The sequence below is a fragment of the Kogia breviceps genome, chromosome 15 (genome assembly GCF_026419965.1).
Source record: "Kogia breviceps isolate mKogBre1 chromosome 15, mKogBre1 haplotype 1, whole genome shotgun sequence".
NCBI lineage: Eukaryota > Metazoa > Chordata > Mammalia > Artiodactyla > Physeteridae > Kogia > Kogia breviceps.
In genome coordinates, this window is record NC_081324.1 from 40,817,056 (window position 1) to 40,833,066 (window position 16,011).

General features: G+C 41.8%; 2 protein-coding genes across 4 annotated transcripts in view; one reads left to right on the plus strand and one right to left on the minus strand.

Moving 5' to 3' along the window:
• ZSCAN30 (zinc finger and SCAN domain containing 30) overlaps nucleotides 1-16,011 on the plus strand; it is a 90,281-nt gene that overhangs the window by 61,452 nt on the left and 12,818 nt on the right. The window lies entirely within an intron of this gene.
• LOC131742929 (zinc finger protein 271) overlaps nucleotides 1-16,011 on the minus strand; it is a 52,421-nt gene that overhangs the window by 11,828 nt on the left and 24,582 nt on the right. The window contains exon 1 of one of the 3 annotated variants that reach the window (XM_059041350.2): nucleotides 232-368. The exons of 1 other annotated variant lie outside the window; for it this stretch is intronic. The gene's annotated coding sequence lies outside the window, so the exon portion shown is untranslated. Of the gene's footprint in view, nucleotides 1-41; nucleotides 369-16,011 lie in introns of those variants that run through there. One more of the 3 variants, XM_059041351.2, reaches the window with a different exon arrangement.

A 16,011-nucleotide genomic window follows, 5' to 3' on the forward strand; every position in this document is an offset into this window, starting at 1 on the left:
ATTCAGCTGAACCAAACGCTAGTCAAGGGCTGACCGCGTACCAAAAGCACACCAGGCCGAGAACCGACCAGCTCGCAATGCCCAGGAGCCGCGCCTGGGGGCCACGTCGGCAGCCTCGACTCCCCACGGACTCAAGAAACAGCATACGGTTCCCCGGTGGCGCTGCAAGGCCGCTGGGGAGGGCAGATCACCCGAGTTCCTTTGCCTTCCGTGAGCCGACATCACCCATACCTCGATGTATTCTCCAGGTCACCGTCAAGCCTCACACCCTGGTTACACCCTACAAACCGGCCATGACCGCCGACCGCTCTAGGAATCTGGGAGGATTGCTCAGCTCTATGGCGCGTGGCTTAGCACGTGCGCACGCGCGGGGCAGAGGGCGGCGAGATGAGGTGGGGGCGGGGAGTTGCCGAGATTTAACCCCTGAACAGCTGCGGATCTGGCCCCAGCGGAGCCGTAGCGTGGGGCCTGGCTGGCACTACCTAACAATTCCTTTTTAAAAAATATATATGTGTGTATATATATATATATATATATATATATATATATATATATATATATATATATACACACACATAACTTAATCACTTCGGATTTTTAAAAATTAATTTATTAATTTATTTTTGGCTGCGTTGGGTCTTCGTTGCTGTGCGCGGGCGAGTGGGGGCTACTCTTCCTTGCGGTGCGCAGGCTCCTCATTGCGGTGGCTTCTTTTGTTGCGGAGCACGGGCTCTAGGCGTGTGGGCTTCGGTAGTTGTGGTGCACGGGCTTAGCTGCTCCGCGGCATGTGGGATCTTCCCAGACCACGGATCGAACCTGTGTCCCCTGCATTGGCAGGCGGATTCTTAACCACCGCACCACCAGGGAAGTTACCGTATCTGCCAATTCTTGACGTGAATGTCAGAAAACATCTTTCTAGAAAGCTCCCTGGGGCATGGTAGGTTTTCTGACTACAAAATGAGTTCTTCCTTAATTATCTCTCTTTTTTAATCCGTTCCCCCACCCACCCAACCACAAACCTGTCAGTCAGATTCGCTGGTGTGCTTCCATTCTTTCTTCCTGTCCTCTCTAGTTTCCTCCCCAGCATAGTGGCATGCCTCTAATAAAATACTGATTGCTGGGCCCCACGCTGGTTTAGAATCAGTAAGTCTGTCATGGGAGCCCAGGTTCTCAGGTGATCCTGATGCTGCTGGTCCTGGGACCACACTTTGAGAAGCACTGCCTTAAAAATAAATAATGCGGTATTCCCTGGTGGCGCAGTGGTTGAGAGTCCGCCTGCCGATGCAGGGGGCACGGGTTCGTGCCCCGGTCCGGGAAGATCCCACATGCAGCGGAGCGGCTGGGCCCGTGAGCTATGGCCGCTGAGCCTGCGCGTCCGGAGCCTCTGCTCCGCAACGGAAGAGGCCACAACAGTGAGAGGCCCACGTTACTGCAAAAAATAATAATAATAAAATAAATAAATAATGCTCAGGAATTAATCCCTAAATTGCTGCAAAGCTGGATTTTCACCTACTTTGCTATCAAGAAAGGCCATGGGGTCTCCTAAAATGTTTGCTTGCCAATACAATCCTCATTCTGGCTAAAGGATCAGCGTGAGAAGGACCTGAAAGGGGGGGGGGAGGGCATCAGGGTAGGAAAGGATATTGCTGTTTCCTTGGAAATATCTTGGGAAATAAGGGCGGGGTCGGGGGGGGGAGATATAGAAATAAGAAATAATAGAAGTATTGAGACCAGTGAGACATGTGACTTGGGTTAAGATGTCGGAGGAAAAGGTATAGGTTTGAGAAAATGGTGGCTGGCTTAAGTAATGATTGAGGAAGAGGAAAAGGGTTTTCTGTTCCAGCCTAAGACCCTGTTCTGATTTATGAAATCTTAGGGGTGTGTGAATGAGACCCTGATAAAATGTAAGGAACTCGTTTGGGTCCAGCCCTCCCAAGTAGGGAGTACAGATGCTTTTTTAAAAATAGCTTTACTGAGGTATAACAGGCATATAATAATCAGCAAATATTTAAAGTATACAATTTGGTAAATTCTGTCATATGTATACAACTGTGAAACCATCACCACAATGAAAATTGTGACCACATCCTCAAAAGTTTCCTCCTTCCCTTGATAACCCCTCCCTTTCTTACCACAGCCCCCAACCACTGTTCTGCTTTGTTACTATAGATTAATTAGCATTTTATAGAGAGTTATTTAAATGGAATCAAACAGAATGCACTCTGTTTTGCACTCAGACTTCTTTCTGAGCATTATTATTTTGTGATTTATCTATCTTACTGTGTGTATCAATAGTCCACTCCTTTTTGTTGCTGAATAATATTCCATTGGATGTACACAGCACAATTTGTTTATCCATTCACCAGTTGATGGGCATTTGGGTTATTTATAGTTTTTTCACTATTATGAGTAAAGGTGCTATGAACATTCGTGTACAAGTCTTTACATGGACATATGCTTTTTTCTCTTTCCTGGTTAAGTGTATGTTTAACATTTTAAGAAACTGCTACACTGCTTTTCAGAGTGGCTGAAGCATTGTGCATTCCCACCAACAGTGTATGAGAATGCCATAGCTGACATACTTGTAATAGGTTTCCAGTAAAAGAGAATGGGAAAGTCAACCAAAGGTTAATTCTCACGTACAAATGTAAGGGTTTTGTTAATCTTTTACCCAGAAGTGATAAAGTGAACATAAATTTTCTGGGTGTTTAACCAAGGAAACCAAACTGTTCTTTCAGATTATGCTAGATTTGTTGCTTTGTGGAGTCTTACCAGAGATGTTCCATTCTGTGAGTAAGTCTGAGAAGCCAGCTTGGAGTTCAAAAGTTCGATGGATTGGCCAAAACAAACCTAGACCCAACTGTGGTCCACTCCAGCTGGTACTGAAGAGGTTCATCTCAGTAAGGTAAAAGACATTCAGAGGTTTCCAGAGAGATTAGGGGTGGTAATACAGGCATGAAAATGATATCAGAGCCTCAAGAATGAAACTGATATGTTACCCCCCCCCCCCCAATATTCTACCTGATTTCTATTTCCTATTCCATTTCCTCTTGGGAGAAACTAGGCCAAACTAACATATATCTGATTTAGGCATGGTTTGTAGAGTAGTGGTTCTTAATCTTTGAGATAATATAATTCCTTTGAGAATATAATGAAAACTATGGACCTCTTCCTCAGAAAGTTGAACATGAAGACCTACATGAGAACTTTTGCTTACCATGTATTACACTGCAATGGAAATTAATTTCCTTCGATACTTAAGACTATATAAGCAATCTTCACAAAGAATGAACTTCCAACTTAAAACTCAATCTCTAGGTTTAGGTAAAAAAGGGATAGAAATCCAAATTGTGAAGGCAAATTAAAAAAAATTAACTTTCCTTTTGGTCAAGTATGTATTAATGAGTAGGCTGCTGCTGTTTGTTTTGAATAAGACACCTGAATTACAACAATACAACACCTTTGAAATGTTAATGTGTGTGTCCAATTGACTTTGACTTTTCAAAAACAGAGCAAATGCTGAAAACTCAGACTCAGAGGGGAAATAATGGCCAATATAATCAGAGTTCCCGAGGTTCACTTTGCAGAGACGGGTAGGCTTGTATCAGAACACTAGAATTCCCCAAGACCTTTAGTGTTGAATTCTGATCAAATCATTTCTTTTGTCTTCAATCAAATGAGGTCATTTGCAACAATTTGAAGTCTTCAACTTCAAAACCAAGTCACAGCGGTTTAAACAACTCTTAATTTGTACTTACCACACTGTTGTGTTGAATTGTGTCCCCCCCCCTTAAAAGATATGTTCAACTCCTAACCTCTGTTACCTGCGAATGTAATCTTATTTGAAAATAGGGTCTTTGCACATGTAATCAAGTAAAGATGAGGTCATACTGGTTTAAGGTGGGCCCTAATCCAATGACTGGTATCCATATACGAGGAGATGAATTCAGACACAGAGGGGACTCACAGAGAGAGGAGGATGCTATGTGAATGTGGAGGCGGAGACTGAAGTGATGCATCCATAAGGGAAAGAATGCCAAGGACGGCAGCAACCACCTGAAGTTAGGAGACAGGCATGGAACCAGTCCTTCCCCAGAGTCTTTAGAGGAGCATGGCCCTTCTTTCTAACCTCCAGACTGTGACAAAATCAATTATTGTTGTATTAAACCACTCTGTTTGTGGTACCAGAAATGGGGTGCTGCTTTAACAAATATCTAAAAATGTAGGTGTGGCTTTAGAATTGGGTAATGGCTAGAAGTTAGAAGAGTTTTGAGGCTCATGATACAAAAAGTCTAGGTTGCCTTGAAGAGATTGTTGGTAGAAATATGGACATTAAAGGTGACTTTGGGGCTTCCCTGACGGCGCAGTGGTTGAGAGTCAGCCTGCCAATGCAGGGGACACGGGTTCGTGTCCCAGTCCGGGAGGATCCCACATGCCGCGGAGCGGCTGGGCGCGTGGGCCACGACCGCTGAGCCTGCGCGTCCGGAGCCTGTGCTCCACAATGGGCGAGGCCACAACAGTGAGAGGCCCACGTACTGCAAAAAAAAAAAAAAAAAAAAAAAAAAAAAAAAAAAAAAAGGTGACTTTGGCAGGGCCTCAGAAGGAAGTGAAAAGGACAGTAGAGGAATCCTCTGTCATCTTAGAGAATACATATATTGTCATGAACAGAAGTTTGCTAGAAATAATGAGCATTAAAAAAAATACTTTTATACAGAGTGAAGTCAGAAAGAGAAAAACAAATATCGTATATTACTGCATATATGTGGAATCTAGAAAAATAGTATAGATGACCTTATTTGCAAAGCAGAACTAGAGACACAGATGTAGAGAACAAATGTATGGATACCAAGGGGGAAGGGGGGATAGGAGGAACTGGGAGATTGAGACTGACACATATACACCATTGATACTATGTATAAAATAGAGAACTAATGAGAACATACTGTATAGCACAGGGAACTCTACTTAATGCACTGTGGTGACCTAAATGGGAAGGAACTCCAAAAGGGAGGGTATATATGTGTATGTATGGCTGATTCATTCTGCTGTGCAGTAGAAGCTATTACAACATCGTGAAGCAAATATACTCCAATAAAAATTAAAAAAGAAAAAAACTTCTGGTGGGGGGAATTCCCTGGCAATCTAGTAGTTAGAACTCAGCACTTTCACAGCCAGGGCCCAGGTTCAATCCCTGGTATGGGAACTAAGATCCCACAAGCCACGCAGCGTGGCCAAAAAAGAGGTCTTAGGCAGAAATGAAGAAAACATTACTAGCAACTGGAGAAAGGTGATAGATGTTAGAAAGTAGCAGAAACTTGGCTGAATCATATTCTGCTGTTGGACAGAAAATAGAACTTGTGACGACCTTGGGTAATTAACTGAGGATATTTCCAAGCAAAATGTGTAAAGTGTGGCTTGATGTTTTTTCCTTGCTAATTATAGTAAAATGTTAGAGGAAGAGATAAATTGAGGAAGGAACTGTTAAGCAAAAAGGAATCAGTACTTGATGATTTGGAAAATCCTCAGCCTACACAGACAGCATGCTCTGGAGACAAGGCCATGAGTGTAGCTGGACAACCTTTTGGTGAAGAGGTTAGATGTGTGATTCATGGCTCCAATCAACCATCTCAACAGAAACCAGGAATAGAAATGGGGTTATCCATAGGAAGGATCTGTGGAGGACCCTTGTATCCAATTGTGTAGATCCCCTTGATATCAATGGAAGACCAACATGGCTCTTGAGAATGTTATAGCACCAGAAACAACACTGCCATCTTGGACCGAATTTTTTTTTTTTTTTTGGCTGTGCTGCAGGGCATGCAGGATTCTAGCTCCCTAACCAGGGATTGAACCCATGCTCCCTGCAGTGGAAGCGCAGGGTCTTAAGCACTGGACAACCAGGGAAATTCCTGACAGAGACAGAACAAAATAAAGGAAAGCTGTCAGACTTTTGGGATTCTACATCCAGGAAATGGAGTACCCAGAGGGTGGGTCCACTACTGAGGGCTGAGACACCAAGGCCACCTCAGCTGAGAGTGGCTCAGGGGCCAATGGGACCTATGTGGCCCAGAGACTGGGGTTGATAGTGTTTTCACTGACCCAGAGGGCATATCAAGCCACAGAGTAATTTGGGAACTCTAAAATATTTAGAAATTAAACAACCCATATCTAAATAACCTGTGGTTCAAAGAAGAAATCACAGGGAAATTAGAAAATGTTTTACACTGAATGAAAATGAAATGCAACATCTAAAATTTTATAGGGTGCAGCTACAGCAGTGCTTAGAGGAATTTTTTTAGCTTTGAAATGCCTATATTAGAAAAGAAAATCTCTTATCAGTAACCTAAGTTTCCATCTTAAGAAACTTAAAAATGAAGAGCAAACTTAACAACAACCAAAAAAAGCAGAAGGAAGGAAGTAATAATGATTTGAGTAGTAATTAATGAAATAAAAAGCAGAAAAACAATTAAAAAAATCAAACCAAAATTTGGTTCTTTGAAAATACCAACAAATATTGACAAGCCTTTACTAGACTGACCAAGGAAAAAAGAGAGATTAACAAAAGCCAAAAAGAGGGGACATCTCTACCAACCCTATAGAGATTTAAAGGGATTATTATAAACAACCTTATGCCAACACATTACACAATGTAAGTGAAATGGGAAAATTACTAGAAATATACAAATTACTAAAACTGACTGGAAAAGAAATAGAACCTGTGAATAAATATATGAAAAGTAAAAAAATTGAGTTAGTGATAAAAATTTTTCTAACAAAGTAAATCACAAAAGCACAGGCTCAGATGACTTCACTAGTGAATTCTATCAAACAGAATAATACCAATCCTTCACAATCTCTCCCAGAAAATAAATGGGGCCAGTAATTACTCTGATACCAAAGCCAGCAAAGATACCACAGGAAAAGAAAACTACAGACCAATACCTCTAACAATATGGACACAAATATTCTCAATCAAATAATAGTAAATTAAATTCCTTAATATATTAAAAAATTATATACCATAATCAAGTAAATTTATCTTAGTAATTAATACAAGGTTGGTTTACTATTCAAAGATAAATTAATGTACTTAGACTTAAATACTTCACTCTCAATAATGTTCACCAATAATAAAATGCCTGAATATTGGCATAATCACAAAATATAATATTATTAGAAGTGAAAATGTACAGCGTACATCTACAAAACAATATGAACAAATTTCACAAACAATGTTGAAGTCTGACTTAAAAGAGTGCATACTTAGTTCCATTTATACAAAATACAAAAATAGGCAAGGCCAATCTATCGTGTTCAAGGTTCAGTGTAGTCTATCTTTCAGGGCTAGAGGAGGGTCGTGGCTTGAGGAGAGCACAAGGGGGTTTTCTGAGGACTGATAATATTCTGTTTCTTTATCTGAGCACTAGTAGCATGAGTGTGTTCAGTTTGTGACAATTCAACAAACGGTACATGCACATATTTACTGGTAAAATCAGCATTACTAACTTATATTACTTGGCTGGTCTGCATTCAAAGCATGACAACATAGACCGAATGCACCATTTTTTATTATAATGCTTCATCTTATTTTCTGAGACCTATCCAGTCTTATTCTCTCCCTGTCAGCTATTCCTCTTTTCTTTTATCTTTAATTTTTCTCCCCACTCATAGTTTACCTTTTTTCTACAAACATAATCAGGTCTCTACCCTCCTCAGAAAACAAAGAAACACCTTTCAGTCCTGTTGCCTAGACCAACCAGTGTCCTCTCTTTTTCCTTCCTGCATTATCACATTTCTTTAAAAGAATTATTGGGCTTCCCTGGTGGCGCAGTGGTTGAGAATCCGCCTGCTGATGCAGGAAACACGGGTTCGTGCCCCGGTCCGGGAAGGTCCCACGTGCCGCAGAGCAACTAAGCCCATGAGCCATGGCCGCTAGGCCTGAGTGTCCGGAGACTGTGCTCCGCAACGGGAGAGGCCACAACAGTGAGAGGCCTGCAAAAAAAAAAAAAAAAAAAGAATTATTATCTATTCTCAGGGCCTTACCATACACTTCTTAACCCCTGGCAAGGACATTCCTCAGTTAACATCTCTCTCTGACCCTTCTTCTGCCCTTCGCCTTAATTCCAGCATCACCTTAGTTCTCATCATCTCCAGCTGTCTGGCACAACTCCTAGTCACCTGTTCCCTCTCCTGAGATGCTCTCCTGGCTTTTATGATGTTTGAACCAGCTGGGCCCAACTTCTCTGAGAAGCTCCTCTTCTTTACCAACTCTTCCTCTTCTCACCCCCAGGTACTAGTATTTCATAATTCCCTGTTTATTTTCCATAAGATCTCCCTTGGTAATGTCATTCCCTTTCCCATCTTCAATCATATTTTCAGATACTAGCAAATCTTGCTAAGTTCACATTTTTAACCGCCTGTCCTCTTTCTCTCATCTCTTTTGCCCTTTAATCCTCTCTACAAAGTACTGTCAGATACTGCCCTGAAGTACAGTTCTGGCCATCTCACGTATAAATGGCCTGCACCGTTCCTAATTCCTTAGCCTGGCATTTGAAACACTCCAAACTTGACCCCAACCCATCCCTTAGCCTAGGTTCTGGCCAACCAAGATGCTGGGCTAACTCCCAAGCGTGCCCTGTACGTCCCACCGCTGGGCTCTCGCTCCTGCCGCTCCCTACCTGGGAAACCTGTGCTCCTCCAAATCTCCATTTTACTCGGTCGTTAAGGCTCAGATTGAGTAGCGCATTCTACGGGAAATTACTGACCCTTCTTTGGCTCGGCCCCGGTCCCCACGCCCTTGCAGTCGACGGTAGGGTTGATCTCCGCCTTGTCCCCTCGCCATGCCAGGGTACAGCCTCTTCCCCTACAGTCATCCCCGTAACTTCTAGAACTGTCATTGCAGACAGTCAACGTGTTTGTGGTGTGTGAATGTGATCTGGTCCTCTTCCCCAAATTTACAGATGATGGGTTCTATTTTTATCTCCTTGATGCTCTACTAACCTCTATCTCTATTTCTTTTTGTCTCTTTCAGTCGCCGGTCAACCGTTTTCAACCTGGGGCTCTCCCCACCAGGTCCCACCCACAGTCGCACTCCTTCTGCCCGACCCCGCACGGGTCCTCCGAACTCTGCCGCGCGCCCGCCACAGAGCTGCAGTCCTCCGGGCGGCCTAGAGGGGCGCGCCGCTCCCACTTCCGGCGCGCGCGGCCAGAGGCCGTTCTGCTCCCCGCCTGGGGTCGGTCCCCGCAGCCCGTGGAGCAAAGGGTGAGTGTGGTGGTCCGGCAGCACGGCCCTGGGTGTTTCCCAAACCGCCCTTGACCGGCCTCGGCCTTCCTCGGCCCCGGCAGAGCCTGCGGCTGCACCAGGTGGCCGCCCCTCGATGCTACCGTCCGCCCGCCCATCTGTCCATTAGTCCATCAGTCCGTCCGTCCATCTTTCATGCATTTGTCCGCTTGCCGGTTCATCCACCCGCCCTTGCGTCGACTGACTCCACAAGCACTTACCGGGCGCCTCCTGTGTGCCAGGCCGCTAGCAGAGGAGTCGGAGGGGCACTGATGGAATCTCTCCTCCCACTTCACGCGCCCAGAGATCGCTTTTGAGTCCGCTCTCAGCCGTCCTTATTGACTCCCCAGTCTAGGTTAGATTTTTTACCAGACACTTTCAGAGCACTTTCTGCTCTCCCATTTGTAGTTCTTATCACGATTAAATCAGGTAATTCCGTGCGATTTTTGTTTGACATCTGCTTCTCCTTACTATTTTTAAGTTCTGTAATGCAAGGACACTGTCTTGTTTATAACTCTTTGCTCAGTGCCTTGCACAGTGCCGGCACAAAAGTAGGCACTCAATAAATATTGTTAGAGAAATGTGCGAAAACCACAGGCTGTCCTTAAAAGTGCTCTTGGTTTGGTGGGGGAAGGCAGATGTGAAAGGGCAGTTCAGCAGAACACACATCCAAGAGTGTGGACTCTGGAATCAGACCATGTGGTTTCAAAACAGTCCAGACTACATCACTTATTAACCATGTGACCTGAGACAAATTACATAACTTCTCTGTTTCTCTTCTGTAAAACTGTAGAGCATAGAGTGCTATGAAGGTGAAATGGATGAAGACACTTAAAACAGGTAGACAGCACTTGACTATAATAAAAACTCAATTAGTGTTTAAGTAAGCAGACAATGCAGATACATTATACTGCAGTAAGAAGGATTTTCCAAAGGTGCCGTGGAGGTTCTTGGGTTGCTTGGACTAAGAGCTAACTGGAACCAGGATCTTATTTACCAGAGGTGCTTCCAGCCCCACAACTGGGTTCCCTAGACAACTCCATAAACAGCTGACACTTAAATCCACACTTCTGGTCCAAAGCAGTCAGTTTATGCCACACATTGGACTGGGTGTATACCACACATTGGATTGGGTGATGGTGATACAGTGGTGAGCAAAAATGTTGATGTAGCTTACAATCTAATCATGGAGAAGATATGTATTACCCCAGTAGTACTACTGAAGTATATATACTGACAAAATGAGAGAGGTGCTCTGAGGGAAAGGAATGCAATTCTCTTTCACGGTGTCTCTCATGACTCCTTGACTGGCCCACGGTTCTCAAGCCTGCCTACACATCAGAATCACTTGCAGAATGTTTTACAGATATAAAACCCCACCCACAATTTTCTGGCTCAGGCTGGGAAGTGGCCCAGGCATCTGTAAAGTGAGGTGACTGCAGTCAAAGAAAACCTTACCTTGGCTAAAGGATTTTGTTTTGTTTTGTTTGTCTTTTTAAAATTTTTATTTTATACTGGAGTATAGTTGATTAACAATGTTTTGTTAATTTCAGGTATACAGCAAAGTGATTCAGTTATACATATACCTGTATCCTTTTTTTTATCAGATTTTTTTTTACACACACACACTGTATTTTGTTTCTACAATAGGTAAATAAACTGACACCAAGCATTGTAAGTGGATGACCACAACAAAAGCAACAATGATTGCAATTACCAAACACGAAACACACTCATACTATGTCATAATATTGACATTCAGTCCAGTAATCCTCCACTGTGACAGCTCTTTTACTTTGCAGTGAAAATTGATTTGTATATTTTTTGCCTCTGAGTCCTTGTGGGATTTTTTTAATATTCAGAGTCACAAAAATTATAATCATCCTCATCAGTTCACTCAGTCACATGTAATTTTTTTTTTCATCTTGATCATTTGTTAGCATTTTTATGAATTCATCAATTTTCCATTAGTTCTGGAAATGCTTATTCATTCAGTTCAGCAGTATAGTCAGTTACCAGAAACCTGTACTTGTCAGAGTCTTTTCCATGAATTCCTTGAAGATGAAACCCTTTGATAGGAACATTTTTGCAAAAGCATCAGAGTACATCCAGAACTGTCTGTAAATGACAAAAGACTTAAAAATGACCATGGTTAAAGATTTGATGGAAGTTCATAATAATGTAATTGACAAGGAAATTTAGTTATTTCTGAGATATACATTTTAAAATAATAACTAGAATTATGACTTATAACATTATGTCAGAACATATAAGATTTTTAGAAATTTCATGTAATGTCTGAAACATTTATATTAACATATTTCCATACAAATAACCCAAAGAAAGTTTAGCATTAGTTGTTTTTTTGTTTGTTCTTTTGTAATGCAGGTTCTTATCAGTCATCAATTTTATACACATCAGTCAACACGTCAACCCCAATCGCCCAATTCAGAACACCACCATCCCCACTCTACCACAGTTTTCCCCCCTTGGTGTCCCTATGTTTGTTCTCTACATCTGTGTCTCAACTTCTGCCCTGCAAACCGGTTCATCTGTACCATTTTTCTAGGTTCCACATACATGTGTTAATAGACGATATTCGTTTTTCTCCTTCTGACTTACTTCACTCTGCATGACAGTCTCTAGATCCATCCACGTCTCAACAAATGACTCAATTTCATTCCTTTTTATGGCGGAGTAATATTCCATTGTATATATGTACCACATCTTCTTTATCCATTCATCTGTCGATGGGCATTTAGGTTGATTCCATGACCTGGCTATTGTAAATAGTGGTGCAATGAACATTGGGGTGCATGTGTCTTTTTGAATTATGGTTTTCTCTGGGTATATGCCCAGTAGTGGGATTGCTGGATCATATGGTAATTCTATTTTTAGCTTTGCTTGTTTGTTTGCGGTACGTGGGCCTCTCACTGTTGTGGCCTCTCCCGCTGTGGAGCACAGGCTCCGGACGTGCAGGCTCAGCGTCCATGGCTCACGGGCCCAGCCGCTCCACGGCATGTGGGATCCTCTTGGACAGGGGCACGAACCCGTGTCCCCTGCATAGGCAGTGGACTCTCAACCAGTGCACCACCAGGGAAGCCCGTACTTTTAGTTTTTTAAGGAACCTCCATACAGTTATCAATAGCGGCTGTATCAATTTACATTCCCACCAACAATGCAAGAGGGTTCCCTTTTCTCCACAAGCTTTCCAGCATTTGTTGTTTGTAGATTTTCTGATGATGACCATTCTAACTGGTATGAGGTGATACCTCATTGTAGTTTTGATTTGCATTTCTCTAATAATTAGTGATGTTGAGCAGCTTTTCATGTGCTTCTTGGCCATCTGTATGTCTTCTTTGGAGAAATGTCTATTTAGTTCTTCTGCCCATTTTTGGATTGGGTTGTTTGTTTCTTTAATATTGAGCTGCATGAGCTGTTTATATATTTTGGAGATTAATCCTTTGTCCGTTGATTTGTTTGCAAATATTTTCTCCCATTCTGAGGGTCGTCTTTTGGTCTTGTTTATGGTAACCTTTGCTGTGCAAAAGCTTTTAAGTTTCATTAGGTTCCATTTGTTTATTTTTGTTTTTATTTCCATTACTGTAGGAGGTGGGTCAAAAAGGATCTTGCTGTGATTTATGTCAAAGAGTGTTCTTCCTGTGTTTTCCTGTAAGAGTTTTATAGTGTCCAGTCTTACATTTAGGTCTTGAATCCGTTTTGAGTTTATTTTTGTGTATGGTGTTAAGGAGTGTTCTAATTTCATTCTTTTACATGTAGCTGTCCAGTTTTTCTAGCATCACTTATTATTTTTTATTATTTTTTTAACATTTTTATTGGAGTATAATTGCTTTACAATGGTGTGTTAGTTTCTGCTTTATAACAAAGTGAATCAGTTACACATATACATATGTTCCCATATCTCTTCCCTCTTGTGTCTCCCTCCCTCCCACCCCTCTAGGTGGTCACAAACCACCAAGCTGGTCTCCCTGTGCTATGCAGCTGCTTCCCACTAGCTATCTATTTTACGTTTGGTAGTGTATATATGTCCATGCCACTCTCTCACTTTGTCACAGCTTACCCTTCCCCCTCTCCATATCCTCAAGTCCATTCTCTAGTAGGTCTGTGTCTTTATTCACATCTTACCCCTAGGTTCTTCATGACCTTTTTTTTTCTTTCTTAGATTCCATATATATGTGTTAGCATACAGTATTTGCTTTTCTCTTTCTGACTTACTTCACTCTGTATGACAAACTCTAGGTCCACCCACCTCACTACAAATAACTCAATTTCGTTTCTTTTTATGGCTGAGTAATATTCCATTGTATATATGTGCCACATCTTCTTGATCCATTCATCTGTTGATGGACACTTAGGTTGCTTCCACGTCCTGGCCATTGTAAATAGAGCTGCAATGAACATTTTGGTATATGACTCTTTTTTGTTTTTCTTCGTTATGCGGACCTCTCACTGTTGTGGCCTCTCCTGTTGCGGAGCGCAGGCTCCAGAAGTGCAGGCTCACTGGCCATGGCTCACGGGCCCAGCCGCTCCGTGGCATGTGGGATCTTCCCGGACCGGGACACGAACCCATGTCCCCTGCATCAGCAGGCGGATTCTCAACCACTGCACCACCAGGGAAGCCCAACTCTTTTTAAATTATGGTTTTCTCAGGGTATATGCCCAGAAGTGGGATTGCTGGGTCGTATGGTAATTCTATTTTTAGTTTTTAAGGAACCTCCATACTGTTCTCCATAGTGGCTGTATCAATTTACATTCCCACCAACAGTGCAAGAGTGTTCGCTTTTCTCCACCCTCTCTCCAGAATTTATTGTTTCTAGTTTTTTTGGTGATGGCCATTCTGACTGGTGTGAGATGATATCTCATTGTAGTTTTGATTTGAATTTCTCTAATCATTAATGATGTTGAGCATTCTTTCATGTGTTTGTTAGCAATCTGTATATCTTCTTTGGAGAAATGTCTATTTAGTTCTTCTGCCCATTTTTGGATTGGGTTGTTTGTTTTTTTGTTATTGAGCTGCATGAGTTGCTTATAAATTTTGGAGATTAATCCTTTGTCAGTTGCTTCATTTGCAAATATTTTCTCCCATTCTGAGGGTCGTCTTTTGGTCTTGTTTATGGTAACCTTTGCTGTGCAAAAGCTTTTAAGTTTCATTAGGTCCCATTTGTTTATTTTTGTTTTTATTTCCATTTCTCTAGGAGATGGGTCAAAAAGGATCTTGCTGTGATTTATGTCGTAGAGTGTTCTGCCTATGTTTTCCTCTAAGAGTTTGATAGTGTCTGGCCTTACATTTAGGTCTTTAACCCATTTTGAGTTTATTTTTGTGTGTGGTGTTAGGGAGTGTTCTAATTTCATACTTTTACATGTAGCTGTCCAGTTTTCCCAGCACCACTTATTGAAGAGGCTGTCTTTTCTCCACTGTATATCCTTCGCTCCTTTATCAAAGATAAGGTGACCATATGTGTGTGGGTTTATCTCTGGGCTTTCTATCCTGTTCCATTGATCTATATTTCTGTTTTTGTGCCAGTACCATACTGTCTTGATTACTGTAGCCTTGTAGTAGAGTCTGAAGTCAGGGAGCCTAATTCCTCCAGCTCCATTTTTCGTTCTCAAGATTGCTTTCGCTATTTGGGGTCTTTTGTGTTTCCATACAAATTGTGAATTTTTTTGTTCTAGTTCTGTAAAAAATGCCAGTGGTAGTTTGATAGGGATTGCATTGAACCTGTAGATTGCTTTGGATAGTAGAGTCATTTTCACAATGTTGATTCTTCCAATCCAAGAACATCGTATATCTCTCCATCTGTTGGTATCATGTTTAATTTCTTTCATCAGTGTCTTACAGTTTTCTGCATACAGGTCTTTTGTCTTCCTAGGTATTTTATTCTTTTTGTTGCAATGGTAAATGGGAGTGTTTCCATAGTTTCTCTTTCAGATTTTTCATCATTACTGTATAGGAATGCAAGAGATTTCTTTGCGTTAATTTTGTATCCTGCAACTTTACCAGATTCATTGATTAGCTCTAGTAGTTTTCTGGTGGCATTTTTAGTATTCTCTATGTATAGTATCATGTCATTTGCAAACAGTGACAGTTTTACCTCTTCTTTTCAAATTTCTATTCTTTTATTTCTTTTTCTTCTCTGATTGCCATGGCTAGGACTTCCTACACTATGTTGAATAATAGTAGTGAGAGTGGACATCCTTGTCTCGTGCCTGATCTTAGAGGAAATGCTTTCAGTTTTTCACCATTGAGAATGATGTTTGCTGTGGGTTTGTCATATATGGCCTTTATTATTTTGAGGTAGGTTCCTTCTTTTTTTTTTTTTTTTTTTTGCGTTACTCAGGCCTCTCACTGTTGTGGCCTCTCCCGTTGTGGAGCACAGGCTCCACGGCATGTGGGATCTTCCCGGACTGGGGCACGAACCCGCGTCCCCCACATCGGCAGGCAGGCCCTCAACCACTGCGCCACCAGGGAAGCCCGAGTTAGGTTCCTTCTATGCCCACTTTCTGGAGAGCTTTTATCACAAATGGGTATTGAATTTTGTCATTTCTGCTTCTATTGAGATGATCATATGGTTTATATTCTTTAATATGTTAATATGGTGTATCACATTGATTGATTTGTGTATATTGAAGAATCCTTGCATCCCTGGGATAAATCCCACTTGATTGTGGTATATGATCCTTTTAATGTGTTGTTGGATTCTGTTTGCTCG